At 36.5% G+C, this 17,012-nt stretch overlaps 1 pseudogene; it reads right to left on the reverse strand.

Annotated features, from left to right (window-relative positions):
* Window positions 1-2,191: 2,191 nt before the first annotated feature.
* On the reverse strand, window positions 2,192-4,473 carry LOC105493230 (histone-binding protein RBBP4 pseudogene; annotated as a pseudogene).
* Between the last annotated feature and the right edge of the window lie 12,539 nt (window positions 4,474-17,012).

Below are 17,012 nucleotides of genomic sequence, written 5' to 3' on the forward strand. Positions count from 1 at the left end.
TTGCTCATATTTTGCAGAAAATGTTTGCATCAATGTACATCAGTTATATTTGGCCTACATTTTTTTAAGACTTTGTCTGATTTTGGTATCAGAGGAAAACTGGCCTTGTAGAATTAGTTTGGAAGTATTCTCTGTTTCTCTGTTTTTTTTTTTTGAATAGTTTAAGTATGATTGATATTAGTTATTTTGTAAATGTTTGCTAAAGTTCAGCAGTGAAGCCTTTGCTTCATGGGCTTCTCTTTGCTAGATAATTTTTTTTTATGATGTCAGTTGTGTTATTTGTTATTGCTCTGTGCAGGTCTGTATTTCTTCATGTTTCAATCTTGGTAGGTTGTATGTATCTAGGAATTTGTTCATTCCATGGCTTTCCAATTTATTGGCATATAGTTGCTCAAAGTAGCCTCTAATGATCTATTAACTTTCTGAGGTACTGGATGTAATGTGTTCTTTCTCATCTCTATTTTTATTTATTTGAGCCTTCTCTGGTTTGTTTGTTTGTTTGTTTGTTTGTTTGTTTGTTTCAGATGGAGTTTCACTCTTGTTGCCCAGGCTGGAGTGCAATGGCGCGATCTCAGCTCACTGCAACCTCCGCCTCCCGGGTTCAGCCTCCTGAGTAGCTGGGATTACAGATATGTGCCACCATGCCTGACTAATTTTGTATTTTTAGTAGAGACAGGGTTTCTCCTTGTTAGGCTGGTCTTGAACTCCCAACCTAAGGTGATCTGCCTTCCTCAGCCTCCCAAAGTGCTGGGATTACAGGTGTGAGCCACCATGCCCAGTCTGTTTTTTTCTTAATTTGTATAAAACTTTGCCAATTTTGTTTATCTTTTCAAAGAAGCTGCCGTGGGTTACATTGATCTTTTGCATTGTTTTCTTTGTTTCAATTTCATTTATTTCTGCTATATTTTAATTGTTTCCTTTCTTCTATTAATTTTGAATTTGGTTTGCTCTTGCTTTTCCAGTTATTTAAGATGTATCATTACATTGCTTATTTGACCTTTTTCTACTTTTCTGATGTAAGCACATATAGCTACAAATTTCTATCTTACTATTGCTTTTGCTATATCCTATAAGCTTTGTTATGTTGTGTTTCCATTTCTATTTGTTTCAGTACATTTTTAAATTTTCTTCTTAATTTATTCCTTGATCTGCTAGTCATTCAGGAGCTTATTGCTTAATTTCCATGTATTTGTATAGTTTCCAAAATTCCTCTTGTTATTGATTTATAGTTTTATTCCATCAGGGTCACAGAACATGCTTAATATTATTTCAACTTCTTTGAATGTTTTAAGACTTGTTTTGTGACCTAATATATGATCTATCCTTGAGAAATGATTCATGTGCTGAGAAAAAATAATGTATATTCTGCATCTGTTGCATGAAATGTTTTGTAAATATCTATCATGTCCACTTAGTCTAGGCTGCAGAATAAGTCTGATGTTTCTTTGTTGATTTTTTGTCTGAAAAATCTGTCCACTGCTGTAAGTGAGGTGTTACAGCCTCCAGCTATTATTTTATTGAGGACCATCTCTCTATTTAGCTCTAGTAATATTTTCTTTATGTATCTGGGTGCTCCAGTATTGTGTGCATATGTATTTAAAATTTTCATATATTCTTGATCAATTGAGCCCTTTATCATTATATAATGACCTTCTCTGTCTCTTTTCATAGTTTTTGTCTTGATATCTATTAGTGATATCAATATAGCTACGCTTTTTCTTTTATGGTTTCCATTGGCATGGAATACCTTTTTCCATCCCTTTATTGTCAGTGTATACGTGTCATGTCCCTATTTTTTTTTTAATCCATTCAGCTACTCTGTTTTTTGAATGGATAGTTTAGTCCATTTACATTCAGTGTTATTATTGATAAGTAAGGACTTACTCCTGCCATTTTTGCTCTTTGCATTCTGATTGTTTTCTGGTCTTGTCTTCCTTTTTTGTTTTCTTTCTTCCTGTCTTTCTTTTAGTTAAGGTGATTTTCTCTGGTTATATTATTTAGTTGCTTGCTTTTAATTTTTTGTGTATCCTCGGTGTTTTTTAATTTGAGATTACCATGATACTTGCAAATAATATTCATTATTTTAATCTGATGATGATTTTACACTAATTGCATACACAATTAAACAAGAAAAGAGCAAATGAATAACAACTCTTCACTTTGCCTCTTCACTTTTTTTTTTTAATGTAGAAAAGCAATTTATTCCATTTTAAGCACTTACACAGTTAGTTATGGAGAGTAACAGGCCTGCTGGTGAAACAGGTCACCCAAAATGGAGATGGCATCGAACTAGTGGTCAAGGACTAACTCCTAAAAAAAAGCAACTCTTATCAAGGATTAATTTAATTTTTAAAACAAATACAAGTTATTGATTCACTCTTCTCAACTTGACAGTCTGCCTGTGGTGTAACTGTCTGGTAAAAACATACATCTTTACAACTTGGTGGTCCCAAGTTAAAAACAACAACAACAAAAAAAAAACACACCATTTCACAGACAGGAAAGAAACAACATGAAAACAGCTCAAGAAATACACTAACGAGCAAAAATATATGAATATATGGGGAAAGAGGAACATGTAGTTTTGACTTAACTGAGGAAACCAAGAGGAAACTGGTCTACATATGAAAATGTGCATCCTGGAAAGTCAGGTGTCAAGATTTTCGAGCAGGAATCTATATGACTTGAATCTCCCCTATTTCCTGAATAAAAGTGACATCTTTCAGTATTTATACTTCATGGCTCAGACACCTACCTCATTTGACTCTATTCCTTACTCACTCTAGCCTTTACTTAAATGAGTCTGAAAAACTTGGGGATATATGGCATAAGAAGAAAAATAATCACACATAATAGTCCCCCTTCTGTAGCTACTTTAGACCTGGGTTACTAGAAAATTCCTGAAGAAAATTTCAACGTAAGTCTGTGGCTTTGCTGAATGAAGCCCCCCATTAATATTTAGAAAACACCCACTGTTTGGGCTAATAGCATTATTGGTGGTACCTATTATATAGAGCGATAGTTGAACAAAGTCTGTCTCAAAACCAGTGTTAAATCACTCTCAGGGTTGAGAAGAAAAAAGGGGAGTCTAAAATCACAGGAAATAAAGACATATGTAGGATCCTTGTCCTTCTGGATTCACGCTTCCTTCAGGGTCTTCATCATTATAAATGTTCTCTGCCATTTGCCACATTTGCATGATATTGTCTTCTGATATAGAGCAAATCACCTAAGGTTCATTGGGATTCCAGGAGAAATCAGATATCTTGGCAGTGTGACCACCATGAATAAACAACAACTCTGGTGGCCCGTCTTCTGCATCTTCTGGGGATTGTTCCTCTCCAATTTTACTTAAATCCCAGACATTCAGTCTGCGATCAGTACCACTGGAAGCCAAAATAGTCTCATTGTGAGGTGACCACTGAACCTGGAATATTTCATCCTTATGTGGCTCAAAGGAATGCAACTTAAGTTTCAGATTTCTCAGATCCTACAAGGCAAGTCTTGTCAGCTGATCCTGTGGCAAGAATGAACTCACTATAAGGATTGAAAGAAAGGCAGTTCACTTCAGCATTGTGAGCATCAACTGAGTGGCTTGGTTTGGAAGTACTGTTTGAACGAGTATCCCAAATCATAAGTTTCTGATCATCAGCAACTGCCCCAAACAGAGACTCATGGAGCAGATGCCAGGAAACATCTTCTACTACTGCTGTATGCCCTGTAAAGATGGTCTTCGCATCCACCACTTTTCCCTCCTTTGGAACGGCACTGATGTCCCACAGGCAGATGGTGTGGTCATCGGAAGCATTGAGTAAGTGCCCACTGAGATTTGGGTTCCAAGAAAGCCCATAGCCTTCCTTTTGATGTCCACAGAGACGCAAGTCTGGGTTGCACTCTCCAGAAGGATCTGGTTTAGAAGGATGTTTTGTATAGTCAAAGACAAGAACATCACTGGAAGGAGTCTTTGTTGTGATGATACAATGGTTCTGGGGCATATAACGGGCCCTGTTTACTTCTCCTTCATGGTTGATCTTGATTTCTATTTCAATTTTTCCACTAACTGAACCAAAACCTCCAAATTCTCCTTTCTCACTGTCGTAGTGCGACACATCAAACTGAGCATCATCATTAGGGAGTTGCACACTGGCTATAACAAGATGGTTTTGTTCATCCCATGTGTGTGTCCCCAGGACAAGTCGATGAATGCTAAAATCTTTCCCTTCTGGTGTGGTTACATCTGGAAGCCACTGGGCAGTTAGGCTGAGCCACTCCAGAGCATGGGTCGTCACCAAATCATAAAGAAAAGGGGTGTTCTGTTACCATATTTTGTATTCCTCGTTGATCACTCGTTCTTCCACTGCGTCGTCGAACGCTGCTTCCATGTCGGCCATGGCGGGCAGAGGAGCCGGGGGAACCCTGGGGTCGAGCGTTGCGGGAGGGGCGGGGAGGCAGCAGGCCCTCGCTCTGCGCACGCGGCCTCTATTCGCCTCTTCACTTTTTAACCTGTTGTCCTTTGTATTTCTATCTCCTAGTGCTGTTTATGCCTTGAGGAATTGTAGTTTGTATTTTCAATTGCTTCATCTTTTAATCTTTCTACTGAGGATATGAGTAGTTTATACATCACAAGTATAGTGTTATAATATTCTGTGATTTTTTGCATATCTACTATTACCTGTAAGTTTTGTACCTTCAGATGATTTATTATTGCTCATTAACATTCTGTTCTTTCAGATGGAAAAACTCCCTTTAGCATTTCTAGTAGGTCTCATGTGGTATTGATGAAGTCTCTCAGCTTTTGTTTGTCTGACAAATGTTTTATTTCCCCTTCTTTTTAGAAGAATATTTTCATTGAATATACCATTCTAGGATAAAATCTTTTTTTTCTTTCATCATTTTAAATATGTCATGCCACTCTCTCCTGGCCTGGCCTGTAAGGTTTCTACTGAAATCTGCTGCCAAATGTATTGGATTTCGTTTGTATGTTACTTGTTTCTTCTATCTTACTGCTTTTAGGATCCTTTTTTTTTTTTCTTTTAATCCTTGACCTTTGGGAGTTTCATTATTAAATGCTTTTGGGTTAAATTTTCTTTGTATTCTACAGCCTTCTTATGCTTGAATATTGATACATTGCTCTAGGTTTTGGAAATTCTATTATCTCTTTGCATGAACTTTCTGCTTCTATGTCTGTCTATCTCCTCTTTAAGGTTAGTAACTCTTAGATTTTCTCTTTTGAGACTATTTTCTAGAACTTGTAGACATGCTTCATTCTGTTTTATTCTTTTCCCCCCCTTCTGTCTGTGTATTTTCAAAGAACATATCTTCAGAGTCACTAATTCTTTCTTCTGCTTGATCAGTTCTGCAACTGAGATGCTGATGCATTCTTCAGTGTGCCAATGGCATTTTCAGCTCCAGAATCTCTGCTTGATTCGTTTTAACTATTTCAATTGTTTTGTTAAATTTGTATGATTGGATTATGAATTCCTTATGTATGTTATCTTGAACTTCGTTGAGTTCCCTCACAACAGCTATTTTTAATTCTCTGTCTGAAAGATCTATCTTTCCAGGATTGGTCTCTGGTGCCTTATTGAGCTTATTCGGTGAGATTATGTTTTCCTAGATGGCCTTGATGCTTTCGGATATTTGTCAGTGTCTGGGCATTGAAGAGTCAGGATTTTTGTAGTCTTCATTGTTTGGGCTTATTTGTACCCATCATTCTTGGGAAGTCTTTCAAGGTATTCAAATGGATTTGGGTGAAGTGATAACTTCAGTCACTGCAACTGTATCTGAACTACGGGGCACCTTTAGCCCAGTAATGCTTGGCTCTTGCAGACTCAGAGGTACTGCCTTGGTGGTCTTTTATAAGATCCAGAAGAATTCCCTAGATTACCAGAGAATTCTTGTTCTCTTCTCTTACATTCCCCCAAACTAATTATGTCTTCTTCTCTATGCTGAGCTGCCTGGAGCTACGGGAGGGGCAATAAAAGGACTGCTGTGGCCACCACCACCGGGACTGCACTGTGTCAGATCTAAAGCAAGCACAGCCCTTGGTCTCATCCAGAGCCCATTATAACCACTACGTGGCCAGCATCTATGTTGGTTCAAACCTTAGGGCTCTACAGTTAGCAGATGGCAAAGCCAACAAGGCTTGTCTCTTTCCCTTTAGGGTGGAAAGCTCCCCCCCAGCCCAGGTAGGTCCAGGGAAGCCATCCAGGAGCCCATGTCTGGAGTCCAGAACCTTAGGAATTTACCTGGTACTCTATTCTACTGTGATTGAGCTGACATGCCAAAAGACAAAGTTATTCCCACTCTTTTTTTTCCGCTTTCCACAAGCAGAGGATCCTTACTCCATGGCCACTGCCACCACAGTTCCACAGGGAATACTGCCAGGCTACCAACAATGTTCAATCAAGGCCCAAGTTCCCTTCAGTCAGCTTTTGGTGAATGTTGCCAGGCCTAGGTTTACCCTTCAGGGCGGTGAGCTCCCCCTCTTGGTCAGGAAAGGTCCAGAAATGTCATTCAAGAGTCAATGCTTGGTACTGGTGACCCCAAGAATCCACTTGGTACTCTGCCCCATTGCAGCTGCAAGACAAAGTCACTTTTCTCTTTGCTTTTCTCAAGCAGAAGCAGTGTCTCCCTATAGCCACCACAGCTGTGAATATGCTGAGTGATACCTGAAGCCAGCACATCTCAGAGTGTCACCTAAGGTCCATGGCATGTCCTAACTGACTAATGCTGCTGATTATTCAGGGCCCAAGGGCTCTTTAGTCAGTAGGTGATACATTCTGTCAGAATGTGGTCTTTCCCTTCAAGGTAGTGAGTTTCTTTGTGGCTTACATTGCCTGTCTTTTTTTTTTTTTTTTTTTTTTTTGATGGAGTCACTGGACTGCAGTGGTGTAATCTCAGCTCGCTGCAACCTCCGCCTCCTGGATTCAAGCAATTCTCCTGTCTCAGCCTCCCTAGTAGCTGGGATTTCAGGCACATGCCACAATGTCTAGCTAATTTTTGTGTGTGTGTTTTTTAGTAGAGATGGGGTTACGCCATGTTGGCAGGCTGGTCTCAAACTCCTGACCTCAAGTGATTCACCCGCCTTGGCCTCCCAAAGTGCTGGAATTACAGGTGTGAGCTACTGTGCGCAGACAGACACTGCACCCAGCCTGCCTTTCAAGTTTAATTGGAATGCCAGAGCACGTTAGCCTGCAGCGGTGAGGCTTGCTGAAACTCAAGTTGCAAGCAAGGAGATGGACAATTTCTCTTTGGCTAGAGGTTCTAAATGCTCCCTCTGTGGGCGTCAGCTGAATTCTGCAAAGTGTTGCTTTCCACTGTGACAGGGCAGCACTGAATTCCAATGTAAAGTCCCATAATCACTGCACTTCTCCTCCCCCAAGCATACAGATTCTCTATATTATGCAGCCCCTGCTAAGGAATGGAAAAGGTGTAGTGTCAGCTATTTGAGACTATCTCTCCTACTCTTTACAGTGTCTCTTTTAGTAATATCAAATTAAAACCAGGTGATTGCTCACCTGATTTTTGGTTCTTAGGAAGGTGCTTTCTTGTGTAGGTAGTCGTTACATTTCATATTCCTGTGGGGAGGACAATTGGTGGAAGCTTCTATTTGGTCATCTTGTTAATGTAATTTTTGTAGCATTAGAAGTATGTATATTTCACAGAAATGACATAATTTAAACTGATGCTCTTAGTAGTTTATAATCATTAGGAATGCAGCATGAAAAAAGTGACTCCTAAGAAAATTGCAGTAGATCCGTGGGAGTGCAAAGATTTACATAAATGGGGAATTTTAGAAACTGGAAATAGCAACTATCAACATCAGTATGCGGATGACTCTTTTATGTTTTTGTCTCATTTAGCATCTGATGAGTACAACAGACAAATAACATATATATATATATATATATATATATATATATTTGTGTATAAGAGAGAGAAACTGTGGTAACAGGAGAAAGGTATGATCAACATAGATTTCATAGTTATGAAAGATGGCATTCTTCCTAATCCTCATATCACTGAATCTAGTTTGCATTGGGACACTAGATTGTTCTATTTTATTTATTTATTTATTTATTTATTTATTTATTTATTTTGAGACAGAGTCTTGCTCTGTCTCCCAGGCTGGAGTGCAATGGCACAATCTTGGTTCACTGCAACCTCTGCCTCCCAAGTTCAAGCAGTTCTCCTGCCTCCGCCTCCCGAGTAACTGGGATTACAGGTGTATACCATCATGCCAGGCTATTTTTAATAGAGATGGAGTTTCACCATGTTGGCCAGGCTGGTCTCAAACTTCTGACCTGAGGAGATCCACCAGCCTAGGCCTCCAAAAGTGCTGGGATTACAGGCATGAGCCACCGCGCCCGGACAGATTGTTCTATTTCTAATAATTATCAATATTGTCTCCTTCATTCAAGTTTAGAAGGTACATCTTTCTATGTGGCTACATCTTAATACCACTGCTTTACTTATATATGGAAGTAGAAAGGATTGGACATCCCCTTTTCTGTTTTGGTGGGCTGGTTCCAGAACAGTATATAATATATTAGAGCCATAAGAGGTGTTGAAATCCTGAAAATACAGAGCAAAAATCCCTCTCTAATAGGTTTGGGAAATCTCTACTTAATAGGAGATAACAAAGTAAGCAGATTCCTGAATATCACACTTGCTTCTCATATTTTCCTGAAGAATGTGGCTGAAATAAATATCAACAGTGACCTTTATATGTTTCACTTTATTAGCCATCCAAATATTTGACTACTTAATCCATCAAGAATAGGTACCACATAGGAGAGAAACAATTTTTCTAGTTAAAGCAGAAGCTTAGAAAAAGTATAACTCGTTTCAAGAATCTCAAATTTCATGGTGCATAAGAAAATCCACCTATCCTTCCATATGCTATTCTATGTTCAGGGAAAGATTCATCAAGAATATTATACCAGTATCAAAAATCGGGAGAAAGACCCAAAAGGCAATGGTTCCTCTAATGTCTCAAATTTTTAAAAATGAGCAGGAAAATATCTATAAAAGTTACACATTATAAATCACATTTTCCTGGAGCACTTACCTTGGAAATTGCCTCTCCAGAACGTATTGTCTCTGCTACTTACAAAAAGCAAAATAACAATTACCTGACAAAAAACTACAAATACTTGATTTGCTTAATTACAAGCTCCATCTTTGGTAGAAGCTTTGAACAGGATTAATGTAGACCTTCACTTAATTTGTGAATCGTTTAATGTTCAAAATAGATGAAAATTAAATTATATAATTGTTCTCATCTAGATATAAGTCATACCACCTGACTGTGTTTTTAAAAGTCATACTTGTTGAAAAATATAAAGTATGAGGAGAATAGGAATACATAGATGATAGATGGATAGATAGATAGATAGATAGATAGATAGATAGATAGATAGATGAAATAAATTCTTAAAGCCATGATTCAGGATTAACTTAGAGTAAGAGAATGCTAAATTAACTACTGGGGTGAGGTCACCCATGAATCTCCAAAGCTGACTCAGTTCAAAGCATATTTTCATGAAATTGTAAATTGTCTTACATACAAGAGGTTCTTGAAATGAATGTAACAGATTCATTCATGAATGAAAGGAAAAAATAGAAAAGCAAAAACATTTGAAAAGAAGCTAATTAAATGTATTCATTTTACATTAATAACACTGAACAGTTACTGTATTTTTATAATCATAATGTAAATAATTGAAATCATGCAGTGCAACGAAAATCAATTTGATGAAATAAGACATCTAATATAATATAAGTCTTGAAGCAAAACCATATTTTACAATACAAAGATAAAAGTAAAGGCAGAGAATACAGAATAAATGTATATAAATGATCATTTGGATTATTTTTCAGATAATTTCACTGTCCTTTCCCTGTCACTGGGAGTGAAATAGAATTCCTTCTTGTAGTAATGCTGAGCTTGGCCATGTGACTCATTTTGGCTAATAGAAGGGATTGATGTTGCTGCAAGCAGAGACATGGCTTGGATCTTATTATGATCTTAGGGTTTGCCAGGAGAGGAATATATCCTAGATTGTCTGGGCCTCACAATGGAACATGAAAAGACCATTTGCCTTTTAGGTATGGGTTCAAGGAAGATGAGACAAATATGGAATAAGATTGTATCCATTCCTGGAGCCTGAAGCCTGGGGCTGAGATACTGAAGCCTTGAGTCTAATTTAGTCCAACTGATTTTCAGCCAACCCTCACACACATAAACATGAGAATAAATGAGTTTTCTTTCAACACAAAATAATTTGCCTCTAAGAATTTAATTTGTCTTTAATAATTAGAAAGGAAAAGAATAAAACCAGGAAGAAAATGTAGTATTGGGATTTTTATGGACAAAATTATTTCTGTCCCAGTTTTTTGTATTTATACCTTTGTTCACTGTGATTGTTCTGCAGTTGATTGGTGAAAAAGCATATCTATGTATGATTGTTCATCAGTGCGTTATTTTAAACAATTTTGATTTTATGTTACATTAAAGAGAACAGCTATAGGAAGCAAAGGGTTGTGTATAATGACCTAGTATTATTTAACAATGAGCTTAACATTTTTAGATACAAACACATCCTGATACTTTAAAGGTCTTCAAAACCTAGTACTAATATGTATAAGTAACTCAGTTAAGAAAATACAACAATTTAGGAATGAGTGACAAGGAGAATTAAGGCATATGATAAATGGAATTGCCAGTGGTTGATTTAGACATGTGCAATTGACTATAAAATCAACTATTGGTTTGTAATTTTATTGCAATTCCATTTCTTCAGGAACAGTCTTGACATATAAAACTATTGAATATTATAGTCAGTAAGGTACCACATAATATCTACTTTGTCAAAAAAAAATGTGCTTTCTAAATTAATGAACAATTTCCAGGTGAAATACAAAGAGGATAAATGTGGCATGGCTAACTTCTACACAAATCCAAGGAGATTTGCTTGTCTTCCACACACATTGCCTTGTATTTTGAGTTATATCCTATAATTAAATCCAGAGGGAATGAGTTGTTATTCTCTCTGATAACTCATCTTTCAATGTTTTCACATAAATTTCAGGAATGTCTTGGTATAATAAAACTAATTGGTCTCTGTGGGAAATACAAAAGTGCATTTTGAAGAGGTTTGCTTTAATTTTACTGAGTTTTGTTTGGTATATTATTAATATGTAAAATAAAGAAGTAGATATCTATACATAAGCAAAATCAGTCCTATGATCCAAATATTATTATAGATGTGTTACATGAGGCCTGTTTCAAGTCAGTTCTATGGAACACAGATTGTACTTTTCAGAAAAATAATGGTATTCCCAAAGATTATTATTCTGAACAAGACTAAAAAATAACTATCTAAACTCCTAAAACAATTTAAATCCTCCTTGGAATAAGGCAGGGGACAATAAATAAATTAGAAAAAACAAATAAGGCCTAGTGTAAATGACTAATAGACTATGTATTAACAATGTTAACATGAAAAAATGATTCAGAATTTCACTTTTATTTTCAGAAAATTAATGATCTGTACTCTAATTCAGGCATAAACTGGAAGACTCTAGTTTGAAAAGAGGTAAACTAAGTAAACATGGTATTTGATTGCAAAAATTTTAAGTATGTTAGAAGAAACTTAAATTTGCACAGAAGTAGGGTTAATGGCAAAAGTACATTATTTGAGACAGTCTCCATAGTGGCAGGACAAGCTGCTGACAGCAAAATTGATCTGGTTGCAAAATGGAGCTCAAGAGAAAATTTAAGCAAAGAAGAAAACCATTGTGAACTATGGAATAGGCAATATTTTGAGAGTCTATGAGTTAGGAAAGATGACAAATTCCCAGCAGCAATAAATGGAGAGAAAAAGATCAACTAAGAATTTCCTGCCTATATGCCTGCTGAGATAGAAAATTAATCTGAGGCGTTTATTTAAAATATATGGGTTAATGGCTCACTCTTTGTAACTGAATATAAGTGGCTTCCTTGATAAAACTAGAACAACACATTTTTACCACAAGAGTATATTTTAAAATAAGTAGTTCCATTAAGTTGACTATAACTGTCTCCAATGCTTAGCGCAGTGTTCAAATCTAGTATGTTGAGAAGAATGTAATGTATCCTCAATAAATATTAGATAAAAATTAATGTAATTATTATTTTGGGATTAAAAATTAAAATATTAGACATTATTAACATATTTGTTAATATTATTTTTGACATATTTTAACATACTTTTTAGAAATAATTCTTAGTAATTTTGATGTTGCTATAATAAATGATATATTGATCTGAAATTCCAAAAATAAGAGATATATATATGTATGTATATACATATACGTGTGTGTGTGTGTATACATTGCTGAAGGCTATATGTCTTAAGATCATAATAAGCCCAAATTTCTTTTAGAATGTGAGGAGGGATATTTTATTCTTTTTAAATTTTTATGGATACATAAGAGTTGTAGATAACTGTGGGGTACATGTGGTATTTTGATACAAGCATACAATGTGTAATGATCAAATATGAGTATTTGGGATGTCCCTTGCCTCAAATGTTTATCATTTCTTCTTGTTGGGAACATTTCAAATCTTCTCTTCTAGCTATTTTGAAACACGCAATAAGTTGCTGTTAGCTATAGTCACCCTACTGGGCTACTGAGCACTACATTTTACTCCTTCTACCTAAATATTTTTATACCCATTAACCAATTTCTCTTTTGCTTCACTCTCGTCCAACCTCCACTACACTTCCCACCTCTGGTAACCTCTCTCCATGTGATCAATAATTTCACAGTCCCTAGGCCTTGTTTTTTAACAAACCCCATATGACATCATATGACCATATTTAAATAGAGCCACATTCCATATCAAATGCAAGTTTTCTATGATAATGTTGAGTTTTGTAAATTTTACAGTTTAAATTATTTAATGATATAAATAACTCATTTACTTGACAATTGGTCATAATTTCCCAGCAGTTAATATGTACTTGGAAATTCTTGGAAAATGAGAAATCTCATCTGCAAATTAATTTCCAGTGTTTTTCTAATAAAGTTTCTGTAATGTTAATTTAACAGTTAATAATAAACAATGTTGTGTTCTATAGATACTACTTTCAATATTTCTCAATTTTAATTTTTCTTTCTTTAAGGTCAAACCATTTTTCAGGTTTTTAAACTTGAGTCTTTAAAAAACATGTCATTAGTGACTGGTGGAAAACATCACTAGACATGATCACACTGTATAGTTCCAATTCCACTAGCCTGCTATAGTCAACGCTGGAAAGTTGGGCAGTCTGCATGTTACCCAGAATTCTAACATTCAACTTTATTGCTCAGACAACAGTACCAAGGTGGCTCCCTTTACATCTCCAGTGTTACTATTTTTTTTCTTTATCACTACCTAAGTTAAAACACACAATACCCCGGCCAGTGGAAGCCAAATGCATATATTTATTAAAATATATATTAAGCATAACATATTATACTAATATGCTAATATACTTATACTTAATTATACTTATATATACCTAATATACTTAACATAAAGTATTAATTTAATATACTTATATTAAGCCTATATATAAAGTATCAAATTTACATTTTGCGTAGTGATAAATGACAGTTGATGAGTGTCAGGCATTTTCTAAGACCTTTTCATGGCTTATCTCACAATTTTATGATGTGAGCGCTATTGTCAGCCCCATATACAAGTTAAAGAAACAACAACTGAGGTTTAGTGTAGTTTGGTCAAGAACAAAGAGCTAGCAGACAGCAGAGAATATATGCAGATTTAGACTGGCTCCAGAGCCTGGTCTTTTAGACACTATTCTATATGGGTTTTGAAAATTGAAACAGAGTCCAAATTTGAATCTCAGTCAGATTTCAGACCTGTCTGCACATAACCAATAAAATAATGGTCAAATCCTTTGGATGTCCCTTTCTAAGAAGAAGAGAAAGGGAAAGTAAGTTGGCAAGGGGATTAGCGGAATTGTGATGTCAGAAAGGTGTCTGCTCAATATCTTTGCCCAAAACTAAAGTACTTGTGCCTGAATTTGTCATCAGGCTAAAACTTCATTTTATATTCAGGGAATCAGGACTGGAAAAAGTAAAAAATTAAGTTTTATACTCTAACTTCATTCACCAAGCATTGGTGTCAGTTGCCCTGAAAATAGAGCATAAACTTGGGTCTGCAACTTCTTTCCAGTAAGCAGTTGAGCTGTGAGTTTTCAGCATTAGTCCTTGCAGAACTTTAAGAAATCTTTAATTCTATCCAAAAGGAGATATCTACAACAACCTACAACTGAAGAGCCATTGGCCCTTGAATAACCAGCAGTGATACACAGATAGGACGTTGAGGGACTTGGGTGTGGCTCTAATATTTAATGATGTCAGGTGAAACTCAGCACATTCCCAGCTGTGGCTCCAGGACAAGACTCCTGCTTGAGAAAACAGAGGGAACAGTAAAAGGGTCTCTGTCTAGTACCATACGTACCACCTCAGCCACAGTAGAGTAGAGCACTAAGTGTCTTCTTTGGGTGCCTGATTCCAGGATTTGGCTCTTGGACAGCATTTTTGGACTGCTGTGAGCCAGAGGGGAGGCCACTGCCCCTGAAGGGTGTCACAGGCCAGGCAGCATTTACTAGAAGCTTACTGAAGGACCTTTGGACCTTCAAGAAACATCAGCGGTAGTCTCCAGTGTTTCCCATGGGCCCGTGGTGGTGTTGTCCACAAGGTGAGGCTCCTCTGCCTTTGGAAAGGGGAGGAAGAGTGGGATAGAATGCATTTTCTGGTTTGAGTGCCAGTTCAGCCACAATATAATAGAACGTCAGGTAGACTTCTAAGGCTTTTGACTCAGTTCTTGGCTCCTGAATGGCACCTCTAGACCCAACTAGGGCCCTGGGGGACCTCATCACCCTGAAGGAAAGAATACAGATCTGGCTTACTTTGCCACCTGCTGACTGTAGTTCCAAGAGCCTTGAGCAAACATAGGCAGTAGCCAGAGAGTAGTTACAGCAGGGTGAGACCAAGTGCTGTGCTGGCTTCAGGTCTGTCCCAGCAGTCATAATGGTGGTAGCCACAGGGATGTTTGTGTCATTCCACTCCCAGGTGTAGGTGGCTCAGAACAGAGAGAAAGGCTCCTTTTGTTTAGGAGAAATTAAGGGAAGTGAGCAAGAGTCTCTGCCTGGTAATCCAGATAATTCTACCAGATTTTGTCAAAGAACATCAAGGCAGTACCTATACAAGTCTGCAAGAACCACAGCAGTACTGGGCTGGGTGCCACCTAAAGCAGCTACAGCTTAGATCACAGCACCAAAGTCCTTCCAAATACCACCAAAGAAGGACTGGTACAAATAAGCACAGACTGCAAAGACTAAAATAAATATCTAAGTCCTCAATGTCCAGACACCAAAGAATATCTACTAGCATCAATGCCATCAGGGAAAACAAGACCGCACCAAATGACCTAAATAAGGCACCAGGGACCAATCCCGGAGAAATACAGACATATGACCTTTTAAGACAGAAAATTCAAAAATAACTGTTTTGAGGAAACTCAAAGAAATTCAAGATAACACAAAGAAGGAATTCAAATCTGATTTGACAAATTTAACAAAGAGATTGAAATATTTAAAAAGAATCAGTCGGAAATTCTGGAGCTGAAAAATGTAACTGGCATACTGAGGAATGCATCAGAGTCTTTTAATAGCAGAATTGATCAAGCAGAAGAATGAATTAGTGAAGCTGAAGACAGACTATTATAAAATATACAGAGGAGACCATTTTTTTTAAAAAAAGAAACATACAGAAAGGATTTGGAAAATAGCCTCAAAGGGGCAAATCTACTTATTGCACTTATAGAGGAGGTAGACAGAGATAGGGGTAGAAAGTTCACTCACAGAGATAATAACAGAGAACTTTCCAAACCTAGAGAAAGATATTAATATCCAAGTACAAGAAGATTACAGAACACCAAGCAGATTCAACTCAATTAAGACTGCCTCAAGACATTTAATATTCATACTCCAAAAGATCAAGAATAAATAAAGGATACTAAAAGCAGCAAGAGAAAAGAAACAAATAACATACAATAGAGCTCCAATATGTCTGGCAACAGATTTCTTAGCAAAAATCTTACAGGCCACAAGAGAGTAGCATGACATATTTAAAACACTGAAGAAAAAAACTTTTACCCTAGAATAGTGTATCTGGTGAAAATAGTATTCAAACATGAGGGAGAAATAAAGACTTTCCAAGTTAAACAAAAACTGAGGTATTTCATCATCACCAGATCTATACCACAAGAAATGCTAGAGATAGTTATTAAATCAGATAAAAGGACACTAACGAACAATAAATAATCACCTGAAAATAAAAACTCACTGGTAATAGTAAGTAAACAGAGAAACACAGAATATTATAACATTGCAACGGTGGTGTGCAAACTACTCTTATCCAAAGTAGAAAGACTAAATGATTAACCAATTAAAAATAATTACCAGAACAACTTTTCAAGACATAGAGAGTACAATAAGATACAACTAGAAACAACAAAAAGTTAGAAAGTGGAGGCACAAAGTTAAAGCACAGTGTTTTTATTAGTTTTCTTTTTGTTTGATTGTTTATGCAAATAGGATTCAGTTGTTACCTGTTTAAAACAATGAATTGTAAGATAGTGTCTGCAAGTCTCATGGTAACCTCAAATCAAAAATCACACAAGAGATACACAAAAAATAAAAAGCAAGAAACTAAATCGTATCACCAGAGAAAAATCACCTTCACTGAAAGGAATACAGGAAGGAAAGAAAGAGGATGAGACCACAAAACACCCAAAATACACATTAAAAAATGGCAGAAGTAAGTTCTTACTCATCAGTAATAACATTGAATATAAATAGACTTAACTCTCCATTCAAAAGACATAGATTGGATGAATGGATTTTTAAAAATGACACCCAATGATCTTTTGCCTAAAAGAAACATGGTTC

The sequence above is a fragment of the Macaca nemestrina genome, chromosome 11, assembly GCF_043159975.1.
Source record: "Macaca nemestrina isolate mMacNem1 chromosome 11, mMacNem.hap1, whole genome shotgun sequence".
Taxonomy (NCBI): Eukaryota; Metazoa; Chordata; class Mammalia; order Primates; family Cercopithecidae; genus Macaca; species Macaca nemestrina.